General features: G+C 38.3%; 1 pseudogene; it reads left to right on the top strand.

Moving 5' to 3' along the window:
- Positions 1-14,591: 14,591 nt before the first annotated feature.
- LOC132060790 (pentatricopeptide repeat-containing protein At2g36730-like) lies at positions 14,592-15,973 on the top strand (annotated as a pseudogene).
- The last annotated feature ends 570 nt before the right edge of the window (positions 15,974-16,543 follow it).

The raw sequence follows: 16,543 nt of genomic DNA, 5'->3' as shown, positions 1-16,543 counted from the left end.
TTGCATGCAACAACTGCCGCACAAAACATAAACATAAAAAAATTCATTACAGATCTGCCACAAAAAAAAAAAAATCACAAGTAAAAAGAGATAACTTACATTAGACTTATAACACCTGAACAAGCGTCTCCCGCAGTACTGAAATTTTGATAACAATAATATAAAGAATATTACATTTTGGGCATTTATATGGTCTTACATAAAATTCAATGTGGTCTGGCCCTTTCGCGAATTCCACGCATAACATAAATTTAGTAGAATTATTTGAAGTCCATGATGTGAGATGGAGTGCAGCAACTGCACATCCACGAACCCTTCCACAATTATTTGAAGAACTCGAAGCTTCCGACATTTCATAAGCAAGTGAAAGAATAAGAGAGCAAAGTGTGGGTTGCACGATAAGTGTGGAGTTCCAAAATGCAGTACCATAAAATCATTGGCTAGCGTAAAGTGCACCACAAAAAAAAAATCTGAGAACTATTGGTACAATATGCAGTTGTTGCATGCATTATCGTGTAGCTATTGGGACTGGAAAGACGAAAACCATCTAGAAAGAACTATCCGGTCATCAGCAAATTGAAAAAGAAGAAGATATTATCATTAGTAAAACAAATCTTTTGAAAAGAGAAAATGGTGCTCTTATTTGTGAAAACAATCTTTAAAAGATGGTTGTAATTGCATTTGATCTTTTAGTTGTATAATTTAGATGTAATGTAATGGTGGATGCATGGATTGTAATTGCAAATGTTTTTTATGTTTTGCAATGCAATGATATTTTATGCCACATTGTTGTTTTTGTGCCATAATATTTAGGAATTTTAATGGATCAAATATGTCCATATACTATGTGAAACTGCACAAATCTACCCTCCAATATTTTTTTCAGGTTTCCGTTAAATTAAGGGCATGAGTGATCAAAAAGGTAACGTTAAGGGCATATGTGAGACCACCTTTTAACGACGGGCATATCCGTATAATTTCGTATAGTAGAAGGTTAGAATTACAAACCATTCAGTTTCACATTTATAACATGAATGCAGAAATAACATGAGTTGAGCCAAAGATGGATAAACACCTTGCATGTCTAACATAACTAAACTGACTAGTCTATGAAACCTTTAATCATGAGTCTTGACTGGAAAACGTACTTGCTGGGACAAGGCCCCCAGCATACTTTTAAATGCATAACTAATAAAATAAAGATAACTGACTAAGACCCCAAATGAGATGGGGCTCACCAATAAGCTGATACGAGCGAATCCTACTGAGCAGATATGTTGTCCTGTAAATCCGTACCTGCATCGTGAAATGCAGGCCCCCGGGCAATAAAAATGCGACGTTAGCACATTGAATGTATTGGTATGTAAAGCAACTGAATGAAATAACATGGGATATGGAAATAACATAATAGTGACTGCACTGAAACATGATCATGAACATGAGTACATATACATATATAACATGTGTAAAGTATCGTGAGTAGGGAGAGCAATAAATATAACCGACAACATGGTCTGGTACTTGCGCCCTACCAGCAGAGCACTCATACCTTGCCAGGGTATGAGATTTAAAAATATTATGAAAGGATCCAATCATTATGAGAGATCGTCCTAAGCATGGGTGGAGCGATCCTCATCTTACGGTGGCTACGTAGTTTCGAACAACACGCAAGCCTTCTCGCAATTAATGCAACTCCCAATAAAACATGAACATGGAAAATAAGTGGCACTTGCTGCTCATGACTTTTCATGAATCATAACTTGCATGTACATGGATATCATTCATATTATTCTTGCATGAACTTATAAAACATATATAGCTTTTCTTGAAAATATCATAATAGTTTATAAACTTGCATGTAAGAACCCATGGAATGCAAGGTATGGGTTCTCATGGATTACAGACAGATTCTCAATAATCATAATGATGTATCAAGAACACAATGAAGAATTTATAACAACTTAATACATAATATAACATAGGGCATGGACCTAGGGTTATCATGAACATGGTTAAAAACCCTAGTTTTCGTAAAGCTTCATACTTTATGGAAGAAGAAGTGTGGGGAAGAACAATGATGTTTCCACATGGAGATAGCAACCCTACATACCTGGTAATGCTCCAAGCTTGAAATAAAAATCTGAACTTGGAAGAAGAATTCCAAGGTTTAAGTCTTGAGTCCTTTAAATGGTCTTTCTTGAAAACCCTATGTTAAGAACAATGATTTCACGGTTACATTATGAGAACACATGTTAGAATTGATTTGGAAGGGCTTGGATTGACTTACCTTAAAGTTTTGGATTGTTGGGAGAAGAATACCTTCTTTCTAGGGTTTTGGGACTTGTAAAAATAAAAATCAGAACTGAAACCAGGTATTTACAGTTTCTGGCGCGACGTGGGAAATACGGACCAAATTATGGTCCGTAAACCTGGACCGTAATTAAGCATGTTCAATGGGGCAGGAACACTGTAGCACCTCCTTCCCAAATACGATCATCAAATACGTGTTGTATACTAAAATACGGGCCGTATTTAACAATATATACTCCCCAAGCCAAATTCCAGAATGCACAATGATTTAGATGCCAAATTATGATTTGAAATACGGCTTTGTGTATTGAAATATAGTCCGTATGATACGAGGGTAAATCCCCGACAACAGCGAAGCAAAATTTCCAATTCCCACATTCTCTATCTGGTTTTCTAAGTCTGGAATCATGAATATAGCCTAGTTTAAAGGTACGGGGTGTTACAATATCTCCCCATTAGGATCATTCGTCCTCGAATGATAGGTCATGGTTAAGAATATGGCTAGGCATGGCTTGAATACATGAACGTGAAGGAAACATGATATGAAACATGGAGACTGGATTGACATAACATGGTTACATGGAAACATGGATACCAAAACATGGAACATGAGCGCTGGATACATGACATGAGCGTGAAACATGAGACATGACATGACATGGACTATGGAAAGTTACCTTGAGCGTTCTCTGCTTGCTCTTCAAACAAAAATGGGTACTTGGATTTCATGTCTTCCTCGGCTTCCGATGTAGCTTTCTCGACTTTTTGACTTCTCCATAACACTTTTACTGAGGCCACTTCCTTAGTTCTCAACTTGCGAACCTGATGATCAAGAATGGCTACGAGGATCTCCTCTTACGCAAGGCTATCCTTAACTACTATAGTATCAGCAGGAATAGCCAACGACGGGTCTCCTACATACTTTCTCAACATGGATACATGAAACACTGGGTGTACAGCAGCTAAATCTTGTGGCAACTCAAGTTCATAGGCTACTTGACCGACCTTTCACAGAATTCTGTAAGGTACAATATATATGGGACTAAGCTTCCCTTTCTTACCAAATCCCATAACACCCTTCATGGGTGAGACTTTAAGGAACACCCAATCATTAACTTGAAATTCTAAGTCCCTTCGCCTCACATCTGTGTAAGACTTCTGGCGACTCTGAGCCATTTTCAAATGCTCTTGAATCAACTTGACTTTCTCCATAGCTTGATAAACCAAATCCAGCCCTAACAACTCTGCTTCACCAACTTCAAACCAACCAATCAGTGACCTACACCTTCGCCCATACAGAGCTTCAAACGGTGCCATCCCGATGCTAGCATGATAACTGTTATTATAAGAAAACTCAATGAGAGATAAGTGATCATCCCAATTACCTTTGAAATCTAGGACACATGCTCTCAACATGTCCTCAAGGGTCTGAATAGTGCGCTCTGCCTGACCATCTGTCTGCGGATAAAAAGCTATGCCGCGGTTCACCTTAGTACCCAATCATTTCTGAAAGGATTTTCCATTTCCAGACAGGAATATCAAATATTCTGAGCCAAGCCACCAGGCTTCTATTGTTCGACTTTCACTTGCTGACAATTCGGACACCTAGCCACAAAATCTTCTACATTCTACTTCATATCATTCCACCATTAGATCTCTTTAAGATCATGGTACATCTTAGTGGAACCTGGGTGAATAGAATACCTGGAGTTGTGAGCTTCTGACATGATTCGCTCTCTGAGCCCATCTACATCTGGAACACATAATCTGCCTCGGTACCTCAAGGTACCATCATCTCCCCCTTGTTCAAAAGCCGTCGTCTTATGCTTGTGAATCCCCTCTCTCAGCTGCAACAAGTAGGGATCACTAAACTGTTTCTCTTTGACTTCAACCACTAAGGAGGAAAGAGCTCTATTCTGAACAACCACGCCGCCATCCTCGGAGTCCAAAAGTCGAACTCCAAGACTGGACAAACGGTGAACCTCCTTAGTCATAACTCTCTTATCTGCATCAACGTGGGCTAAACTCCACATGGAACGTGTTATAGCCTGTATTTTATACGTTTGGATATTTCGAAGTCGTCGTGGAAAGTTACGGGCGAGATGATTTTCAAAAATTATTTTAATGCAAGTGGCTATGAATGTTGCTTATGAACATTATTAGTATGGGAATATTGTGAGAGGTTGAGGGCGAAAAAGGAAAATTCGCAAAATGGTTCATGGAAATATTTAAAAAGGCTAGGGCAAAATGGTCATTTCACGGGAATTCAAGAAAACTCCAAAAGGGGCCATATATTTATTATTCCATGTGAAGAAAAAAAGAATGGAAAAAGGATGACTAAAATAATAAGTCATCTTTTTAATAAAATAAAAGGAAGAAAACTCTAGAAAATAAAAAGGAAAAGAAAAGAAGAATCTAGAGAGGGGCATGTGCCCCTCACATGCATGCAAGATGAATGAATATATACATGTATAAGAGGAGAGAAAGAAAGGAAGAAACAAAAAAGAAAGAAGAGGAGAGACACCATGGCTTATTCGATGGAGATGGAAAATTCCCTCCATGAAAACTTGCCCCAAAAATTTATTTCTTGTTGTATTCCTACTAATTCAAGGGTGCTATTCAACATGATATAATTGTTGGAAGGAGATAATCACTCTTGGTTGCAAAATCATCACTTTAGCCAGCAAGTAGTGATGTGAAAGGTAAGAACCAATGGTGTTTTATGTGTTTTATGAAGGTTGCATGTATGTTGTAGTATGCTAAAACAAAGGAAATTCATGAAATATAGTAAGTTGGAATTGAGATTATATGTATGAAGTGTGGCCGTGTGGAGCATGTGTGTGTGTGTTGCTATGTTTAGATTTTGAATTAAGGTCTAGTTAATATGGTGTGATCATGGTAGGGTGAAGAATGAATGAAAATAATCCATATGCATATATGTTGTGTGTGTGGCCGTGTGGGTGTGTTGGCCGTGTGTATGTAGGGGTGTTGGGGTGATGAATTAACTATATTCAACATGTTTGTGTATTGTTGTAATATGTAGAAATGAATGAAACTCATTAAATGATTGGAGTTGATGTTGCCGTGAATGTTGAGTTTGGCCGTGCATGTGTTGTGTTGAATGGGGTGAAGAACTAATGTCATTTGGTATGTTTGGGATCTTGTGTTGTAGATTCTATGTTGTAGAGAAAAAAAAAGCTTAATGATTGTGTAGTTGAAGGTTTATTGTAGAAATCATGTTGAATATAATGATTCTTGATATTATAAGATAATCTTACGGATGGATGATATTGTGGCGTATGAATTACGGAGTTGTTATAGTTTTCATTAAAGGCTGTTGGAAGCCCTTAAAGGAAGCACTATGTTGGTGGAATTGTTAGAATGTACCTTGAGTTGGTTGTTGAAGTTGTTAGTGTAGTTGTGATATTATGATTGATAGTTTACCCATGTTGGTTGAATATTGACCTATTGTTGTTGATGTTAATTTGGGCCGAGCCATATTCTCGGGATGGTGCATTTACGGGGGGAGGTACATTGTTGAAATTTCGGCGGACAAGAACGAATCCAAGATTGGAATTTTAAAGCCTCATGAATACGTGAATCGGCAAAAATGACCAAATTGCGGATTTTGGCAAGCTTCGGGATCGAATTGATAGCATGTCCGAAAAGGTATGTAAGGCTTTCCCTTCCTTCTCCGAATCGGCATGTCTTAGACGTCATAGGCTTCAACGTGTGCCTCGGGGCCATGTAATTCTAGAAATTCGAGTTTGAATTTGGTTACTATTCGCTCGGTAGTATTGAATTAAATGAGTTATGCTTTATATATATCTATAAATGTTCAAATGTTCGTAACTCTTGGAAATGGAACCGGAATGACTAAATCTTCAAGGTTAATGTAATGAGACATAATGACCACATTTTTAGGTTCGTTACGATTGCTCGGCGAGGTGGGCCCACAACACCCGAGAAATGTATATTGCTTTATTTGTCTTATTTCCGTACGATTCTTAATAGAAACTTTTGACTAATGTTCGAGTTTGTTATAAGTATTCGGTAACTCGGATATGAGCATTCGGTTCGACTATCCGGATATAAACGTGCCGATACGAATGATTTGATAGGAATATTTTGATATAAGCGTTGTAAATATTCGAAATAGAAAATCCGATATAAGCCTCCAAACATAAGAGTGATATATAAGCTTTGAGTATAAGTAATTTGATATGAATATTCTCTCGTAAGTCTTAATGTTCTCCGTACACGACCCCCGGTCGCTTGGAAAGTCCGAAGAGTTTTCGATGTTAAATGCTTATAACTCTCCGATGCTGTGCCCTAAAGAACCCAAGACTTGCTACCGAATCTTCGACGTTAATAAGCGTATGTATTCATCGAGTCTACGATTTCATATGCATATGTTTCGCACTACTCGCTTCGTGCGCGACTCAATGTATCTTTCACCGAGTCCCGGCCATGTTTAGATGTTATTCTCTCGTACGTGTGCGGATACGATTCGATTCACCGAGTCCGGGCCGTGACATGTTCTCGTGCGCACTTTTGCATTATTCACCGAGTCCCTCGTACTTGCGGGCCGGGACACGTCATTATGTGATTATGATGAAATGTTGTGGGGGACGAGGCCGTGATGGCGCATGATTATTATTCACCGAGACACGCAAGAGAGGGCGGACATGTTATGTACATATGATTCGTATTTATGATTTTATCTACCGAGTCCCTTAATAAAGGATGATTTGACACTTGTTTGCATATATAACATCCGATTCTTTCGCATGATCCTATTCACCGAGTCCCTCATCGATTGGGATACACGTCATACACATATGAGAATTATGATTTTGACATGCATTCGGTCCCGACATATGTCATCTTCCGAGCCTTCGTACGTTTGATATTCCATTCGATATATGATCTCATCTGAATGTTCTCGTACAATCTCACGTTGACATCACCGGGCTTGGCGTATCTTCCGCACCTCTTCGGACATGCGGTCCGTGAATGCAAATTAAGCATTTTAGGTATTTTGATCGAATCTCCTTATTTTCTCGTATACTTTTGGCTATGAAACGGGTTTGTATGAATTGTGTACGAGAGGTATGTGATCATTTCCCGTATTCGGAGTCATATATATACTTGCTTGATAGTTCCGTCTCGTTTCGCCATAGTTTTGTTTATTTGTATTGCATGCCTTACGTACTTAGCCACAAATTCTGCACCGACCCCTTTCTTTTTCGCGTTTCATGCCGCTAATAAATCTCCATTTAGCCGATGTGATTATAGAAGACGTTCCGGAACAGAGGTGGCAAGCTCCATCTTCCCCCGAGTACCGCCTCGAGTCGGAGTCTCCGAGCCGATTTGATTTTCTCGGATCCGTGTTAGAGACTTTGCGAGCCGTTGTGGGTATGGTCATCTCCCACCTTGTTCCAAGTCGACATGTCGATTTGTATTATGTAGAAAATCTTGTATAACTACAAGTATTTATAAGCTTCATTATGTATTTCATGATTATCCGGCTTTTGAGGTTTGAAAAAAAAAATTTATGTGCGTAATAAGAGTCCTCGGGTTCGCTCGAACTCCAAGGATGTGGTGAAATTGCTTGCCCATCACACTCTTAATATCAATGTGAGCAAAACTGTGATGGAATGCCGACTAAGAGCATCAACTATAATATTCACTTTCCCCGGATGATAGAGAATATCCACATCATAATCCTTAAGCAATTCGAGCCATCTCCTCTACCTAAGATTCAGCTCCCTTGCTTAAAGATATACTGCTGGCTTTTATAATCTGTGAAAATATCAAGATGCACTCCATACAAATAATGACGCCATATCTTAAATGTAAAAACCACAGCTGCCAACTCTAAGTCATGACTCGGATAATTCTTTTCATGAGTCTTAAGTTATATAGACTCATAAGCAACAACCCTACCATGCTGCATTAAGACACATCCGAGACCAACTCCCGATGCATCACAATAAACCACGAACCCTTGGGTTTCTTCTGGTAGCGTCAAAAGTGGAGGAGAAGTTAGTCTCTTCTTTAACTCTTCAAATCTTCGCTCACAAGCATCTGACCATTGAAACTTAACCTTTTTCTGAGTCAACTTGGTTAACCTTTCTCTGAGTCAACTTGGTCAACGGAGCAGAAATAGAGGAAAATCCTTCTACGAAACATCTATAATAGCCTGCTAGACCCAAGAAACTTCTTATATCAGAAACTGAGGTAGGTCTGGGCCAACTCCTTACAACATCAATCTTCTGAGAATCAACTTTAACACCTTTAGCTGAGATCACATGGCCTAAGAATGCCACTGACTTAAGCCAAAACTCACACTTTGAGAATTTTGTAAAAAGTTCGCGATCTTTAAGAGTCTGCAACACTATTTTGAGATGTTCTGCATGATCGCCTACCACGAATACACCAAAATATCATCAATGCATACAATGAAGAATAAATCGAGATAAGGCTTGAAGACCCCATTCATAAGATCCATGAAAGCAACTAGCGCATTTGTCAACCCAAATGACATAACAAGAAATTCAAAATGACCATAACGGGTTCTAAAAGCGGTCTTCGGAATATCAACTTCCTTAACCTTTAACTGATGGTAGCCTGATTTGAGGTCAATCTTGGAATAACATTGGGCACCCTGAAGTTGGTCAAATAAGTCATCTATTCTGGAAAGAGGGTACCTGTTCTTGATGGTAACTTTATTCAACTGGCGGTAGTCAATGCACACGCGTAAGGAACCATCCTTCTTTCGGACAAACAAAACTGCGCACCTCAAGTGAAAACATCAAGGCCTTATAAAACCCTTATGAAGAAGATCTTTCAACTGGGCTTTTAACTCTTTTAACTCTACTAGAGCCATTCTGTACGGCGGAATAGATATCAGCTTAGTGCCGGAAAGTAGATCAATTCCAAAGTCAATCTCCCTGTTAGGAAGGACTCCTGTAAGATCTTCGGGAAGGACCTCTGGAAACTCATTTACAACTGGGACGGGATGGAGAGTTGGAGTCTTAGCATCTGAATCCTTGACTCAAACTAGGTGGTAGATATAACCCTTGAAAATTATTTTTCTGGCTCTTAGGTAAGAAATAAATCTACCCCTAGGTACTACTGAATTACCCGCCCATTCTATGACTGGCTCATTAGCGAACTCGAATCTTACAACTTTGGTTCTACAACATACTGTGGCATAACATGAAGCTAACCAGTCCATACCCATGATCACATCAAAGTCTACCATTTCTAATTCTGCTAAGTCAGCTATGGGACAACCCCTATAAATACGTCTAGCTATGACTGACTCTCCCATAGGAGTGGACACCTCAAAGGGTTCACGCTATTTTTCTGGTTCAATACCAAACTTTTTAACAACGAATGAGGTTACATAAGATAAGGTGGATCCTGGGTCAATAAGGGCATATACGTCAAGAGTGAAAACTGTTAGTGTACCTGTGACAATATCTGCACGAGCTTCTATATCCTGACAATATGTTAACGCATACAAACGGTTTCGTCCTTCGCCTTCATATCCATACTTAGCTGCATTGTGCCCCTGCTGGGCCTGATTATTACGAGGGACTGCTGAATTCGTGGACTGTGCCACGTAACCTCTGGTTCCCTATCTAGCTGATGGACAATCTCTCTGAATGTGGCCCTTCCCGCCGTAACTATAGCACGTATCTGTACCCATACGACACTCACCTAAGTGTCTCTTGCTACACTTGCCGCAAGCTGGAATAGTATAGGCTTATTGACCCACACTATCCTGAGAATAAGAACTCGATGGTCTGAAGTTCTGCTTCTTGTCATTTGGGAACTTAGGGACTGTGGCACTTGCTGTGGATGAAGCAGGTCCTGCTGACCTATTCTTAAAGAATTTCTTATTCCCATTACCGCTGAACTGTCCGGTAGACTTGACCCTCTTGTTGAACTCCTTGTCTTTCTCTTTCTATAAGGCTTCCTCCTCATTTAGCCTTGTCGCATTCCCCTATACAAAAGCAACAATCTAGGACATAGTCATTCCCCTGTTTTGTGCAGCAATCTTGGCCCCATCATACAAATGGGGATCCGTTTTAACCAACAAACGTTCTCACTCTTGCCCTCATGTCCGGTATCATAAGTGGAGCATGCTTAGCCAGACTAATAAATTCCAAATAGTAGTCCTGAACTGGCCTGCCATTCTGCTTAAGCTTCAGGAATTGTTCGGCCTTAGCTTCTCTGACTTCTGTTGGCATGAAGTGGTCTAGGAATGCGGTTGCAAATTCATCCATATAGCATTAGGTGTATCCTCCCCTCGGGTTCCCAAAATTCATACCAAGTGTTAGCAATGCTCTGCAGCTGATGAGCTCCAAAAGTAGGCTTCGCTTGGCTTTCAAAGAATCGTCATAATCCTGATGATTTTCTGAAGAGCAACAATGTAGTCCTGATGGTCCTCATCTTTCTTTGTCCCCGTAAAGACTAGGGGATTCATCCTGAGAAAGTCATTAGTCTTAGAAGACTCTCCATTATTCCCTGTACTTGACCCAAATTCCTGATGCTGGGCATGAGCTGCTACCAACTGAGTGAGCATGTTAATGGCACTCCTAACATCCCCATTCTAAGTTTTCACCAGGGAGGTCTCTGTAGTAGTCATTGAGTGGCATAGTTGGGTAGAGGTTGTCCGAGTCCGGTCTTTTCGGTAAGCTACACCGCCTTAGCCCTAGCCGGTGGTCGTGGTCCTCCTGGTGTATTTTCTTTTTGTAGGCAATTTCTGAAAATACGTACACGCACAAATTAGAAAGGCATCCTGAGAGTACTGCTCTAACTGCACGATCTAAAGTATGAAAAAAGTGAGACAATCCTAAATGCCTCGGTGGTCAATTATTTGTATGTATGGGGCCCTCACACATATAAAAGTGACCCCACTGGACACGGTTTTATAGACTCCCAAAAGACACTTGAACTTAGGCACTGATACCAAGCTTTGTCACGTCCTGAACCATGGCCTGAGTGAAACACGGCACTCCGTGCCTTACTGCATGTGACCGAGCAAACCACATGGCTTGCTGAATCATCATGAGGCATAACATGGAATATAACGTGAGAACATGATGGACTTTTAAGAACACATATGAAGTCATAAAAAATAATAAAATACTCGTTATAACATGAATGCAGAAATAACATGAGTTGAGCCAAAGATGGCTAACACCTTGCATGTCTAACATAACTAAACTGACTAGTCTATGAAACCACTAATCATGAGTCTTGAATGAAAAATGTACTTGCTGAGACAAGGCCCCCAGCATACCTTTAAATGCATAACCAATAAAATAAAGATAATTGACTAAAACCCCGAATGAGATGGGGCTCACCAATAAGCTGATACGAGCGAAGTCCTACCGAGTAGATATGCGTCGTCACGAAAATCGCACATGCATCGTGAAATGTAGGCCCGAGCAATAAAAGGGACGTCGACATTGAATGTACCGGTATATAAAGCAACCGAATGAAATAACATGGGACATGAAATAACATCATGAAAACCGAACCGAAACATGATTATGAACATGCATACATATAGATATAAACATGTGTAAAACATTATAAGTAGGAAGAGCATTGCATAAACCAACAACATGATATCACCACGTGGGCACGTGGAGTTTGTCCTACCACCAGTAACACCACACCTTTCCAAGGGAATGAGATAAAAAAGTCATAAAAGGATCCAATCAATATAACATGAAGGAATCGTCCTAACGGGGCGGAGCGATCCTTATCTTACGGTGGCTAACATAGTTTTAGGCTACTTGAGCCGTCTCGGTAATCTGTGCAACTCCTAAAGACATGAACATGGAAAATAGGTGGCACTTGAGCTCATGATTTTCATAAATCATAACTTGCATGTACATGGATATCACCTCATAGTATTCTTGCATGAAAACGTATAAAGCATGTAGAGTATTTTCTTGAAAATAAAAATAATAAATTATAACTTGCATGTAAGAACCCATGGAATGCAAGGTATGGGTTTTCATGGATTATGGACTGATTCTCAATAATCAAAATGATGTATCAAGAACACAATGAAGAATTTATAACAATTTAATACATAATATAACATGGGGCATGGACCTCGGGTTATCATGAACATGGTTAAAAACCCTAGTTTTTGTAAAGCTTCATACTTTATGGAAGAAGAAGAAGCGTGGGGAAGAACAATGATATTCCCACACGTAGATAGCAACCCTACATACCTGGTAATGCTCCAAACTTGAAATAAAAAAATCTAAACTTGGAAGAAGAATTCCAATGTTTGAGTCTTGAGTCCTTTAAATGGGTTTTCTTGAAAATTCCATATTAAGAACAATGATTTCATGTTTAGATTATGAGAACACATGTTAGAATTGATTTGGAAGAACTTGGATTGACTTACCTTGATGTTCTTGGTGTTGGAGGAGAGGGACAGGTCGTTCTAGGGCTTAGGGACTTGTAAAAATAAAATTAGAACTGAAACCAGGTATTTATTGTTTCTGGTGCGACGTGGGAAATACGGACCAAAATACGGTCCGTATTCTGAATTACGGTCCGTAAACCTGGACCGTAATTAAGCATGTTCAACTGGACAGAAACACTGTAGCACCTCCTTCCCAAATACGACCATCAAATATGGGCCGTATTTCAAAATACGGTCTGTATTTAACAATATATATTTCCCAAGCCAAATTCCAGAATGCACAGTGATTTAGCTGCCAAATACGACCACGAGATTGTATACAGAAATACGGTCCGTATTTTGGGGCGCAAATCCCCATCTGACAACTGAAGAGAAATTTCCAATTCTCACATTCTCTATCTGGTTTTCTAAGTCTAGAATCATGGTCAAAGCTTAAGTTAAAGGTACGGGGTGTTACAATATCAAAACCAAACCGATAAGATCTTCGTTATCGGTTTATTAGTTTTGGTCCTTAATGGTTCGATTTTCGGTTTAACCAATAAGAAAATGCTCTGCAATTTTTTTTTTCCTTTGTATGTTCATATATACGACACTGCCTCTATGCATAAAGTCTACACAAATTACAAGACAAAACTATGAAATGAATTGTAGCAATCTTTCAAAACAAAACAAGGCTAGTTCACAGTTCTTAAACAAGGCCAACCCTAGTTTCGTATGAGAATTGGGACTTTGAGATCAACATAAGTGTGCCTGTGGTAAGTAATTTAGAAATAGTTTTATATTTATAAATTTTAAGCCACTAATATATAAATTGGGATAAAAAGGTAATTTTAATATAAGCTTATTGATTATCGGTTTAACCATTAACTAAATCTTTAAAACCGAACCGATAATCCAATAAAAAAAATTACAAAACCGTTAACCCATCAAACCCGATATCGCTAAACTAAGCGTTTTTATTGGTTTGGTCTATTGGTTAAACCGGTTTTTGCACAGCCCTACGTAGAGCCAGTTTGGGTAAGAATTAGGTTGAAAATTGCAGAAATAGGATATCATAATTAGGGATTGTTTTGATCTTTTTGTACGCGCTTAATAAAATATTTAAAAAATGACTTTTAACTTAAAAAATCCAACAAAACTTGTGGGAAAGTTGAACAAGACGAGTAACATTTATCCATGCGGCTAAACTAGTTACCAATCCAATTGCACTAATCAGTTTTCCAATAAAACTGGTGAATGAACAAGCGTATTTTTTATTCTCTCGATTGTGTGTCGCCAAGGACAAAGTATAACAGTTGCCTCAATACATCCTATTTGATGAAATCTCCCTAATGTTGTTCACCTAAGGCGCCAGAAATTACTTGACCGGCTTTTAAACTTTTCCAAAATCCTTTGTATGTAATTCTTAACAACTTGTTGAATGACCGTTACCTACTGTATTGTATTGTGTTGTGTTGTTACTTATATAATATTTGTTTATTGTTACGTAAAATTAAATATATTGTATTGTATCGTTAAAATTATAATTACGTAATGATGAAAAGTCTAATTTTACGTAATAATTTATTCGGTGTGATTACATCGTTACCTATTTCTTTTCTCATTTTGCCTTTGTTTAATATTTAATAATCATATTTTATTATAACTTAGACATAAATAAGAGTAAACAATCACAATCTCAATCCGAAATTTTTCTTAATACGTATAAACAAAAAATACACACACACACATTTGAAAAAGGAGTAATAATTTTAAAATTCCCAACGGGTCTATTTTTTTTCTTTATAATATTAGTAAGTTTATTCATCACATTCTATCCAAGATTATATTTATCAAAACAATATTAACACAATATATTACAACAAATCCAACCAAGCCGTAAGTAAACAATAGGAGGAGGATGGAAAATGTCCAAAACCCAACAACTTGTGGCTCTTCTCAACTCTTGTTCTTCACTAAAACACCTCTTTCAAATTCATACTCAAATCATCATCTCAACAAAACACTATCATCCTCAAAATTGTCAACGTTTTTGCTTCTCATACCCCCCCAAAACTCATCTTCTTACGCCTGTCTTGTCATCAAACAATCCCAAAATTCATGGTGGACTATACTCATTAGAAACTATGCTACAAGCAACAACTATGAAGAAGCCATTCGGTTTTTTGGAGTTGGTTCATGTACCCTTTACTATTCAAGGCAAGTTCGTCGCTTTTGGGTTTGAAAGAAGGGAAACAGATTCACGGTGATGCAATCAAGATTGGTGTTTATAACAAAGTGTAAAAAAGTTCTGGGGTGCAAGAAAATTGTGGATGCATACAAGGTGTTTGATGAAATGTCGGAAAGAAGGACTGTTTCTTGGAATTCGATAATTTCGGCTTGTGTTGACTGTTGCTGGTATTATGATGGTTTTTTGTGTGATGAGGAAATGTGGGGCTTAACCGGATGAGACGACGATGGTGGTTTTGCTTTCTGCTTGTGCTGAGTTAGGTGACTTGAGTTTAGGGAAATGGATTCATTGTCAAGTGATTGAACAAGGGATGTTTGTGAATTGTCAATTAGGAACTTCACTTGTTGACATGTATGCTAAATGTGAGCATTGGATTATGCTCATTTGATCTTCGATAGGATTGGTGAAAGAAATGTGTGGACATGGAGTGCGATGATTCTTGGATTAGCTCAACATGGATTTGATAAACAAGCCTTGGAACTCTTTTGGAAAATGAAGGATTGTTCTCATGTGAAGCCTAATTATGTGTCCTTGCTTTGTGCTCTTAGTCATGTTGGAATGGTGGAAGAAGGGCGTCGTTTGTTTCAAGAATTGGAAAGCGTTTATCAAATCAAGCCTATGATGGCACATTATGGTGCCATGGTAGATATCTTGAGTCGTGCTGGTCACCTTGAAGAAGCGTACAAATTCATCGTTGACATGCCTATTGAGCCTGATGCAGTTATATGGAGGACATTGCTCAAGATGCGTGCCATATTTATGATATTAGCGATTATACTGGAGTTGGAGAGAAGGTTAAGAGGAGGTTGCTTGGATTGGAGCCTAAAAGGAGTGGGAATCTGGTCATGGTAGCAAACAAGTATGCTGAAATTGGATTATGGGAGAAAGCAGCAAAACTGAGAAGAGGTATGAAAGACAGACAACTTAACAAGTTGACTGGAGAAAGCTGTGTATCAGTTTTTTAGAATCCATAGAGATTGTTATCAAAAAAAAAAATGCTAAGTAGTAATAAGTTTTCTTGTTCCTGAACAGACACTGTTCACATCACATTAGCGATGGTTAAACTTTGTGGAGAAATCGATAACTAAACAAAGAAACAACATGTCTGCTGCAAGCATAAAAAATGAAATCCCAAAACAATTCAAGATAGTCATGAGGACTTTCAGTTCATCAAGTAGGGAGAATGTTGACACTCAATTTTGGCCTCCACATCTTAAATTAAATAGTCAAATTTCTTGAATTTCAAACAAAGTAAAATACGACCGTTTATAAAAGACCAAAAATATTTTAAACTAGTTTTGGTGCTATTTTGCCATTTAATTAGGAAAAATATCATAATATATATTATACGTATTATACATATAATTTTAAACATTTATTATGTTCAAAATAGGTGTTTAACTAGACGTATTTCAAATTGTCAAATTAAAGTCATTTATGGCTAATTTGCTATAATTAGTCCGTATTTTGCAAAATAGGTATTTTACTTTGTTAAGTCGAGCTTAATTAGTTAATTGGGTTATCGTTTTATCTCA

Source organism: Lycium ferocissimum, chromosome 6 (assembly GCF_029784015.1).
Source record: "Lycium ferocissimum isolate CSIRO_LF1 chromosome 6, AGI_CSIRO_Lferr_CH_V1, whole genome shotgun sequence".
Lineage (NCBI taxonomy): Eukaryota > Viridiplantae > Streptophyta > Magnoliopsida > Solanales > Solanaceae > Lycium > Lycium ferocissimum.
The sequence above is the reverse complement of the archived record's forward strand: the minus strand, read 5'-3'. Positions and strand labels throughout refer to the sequence as shown.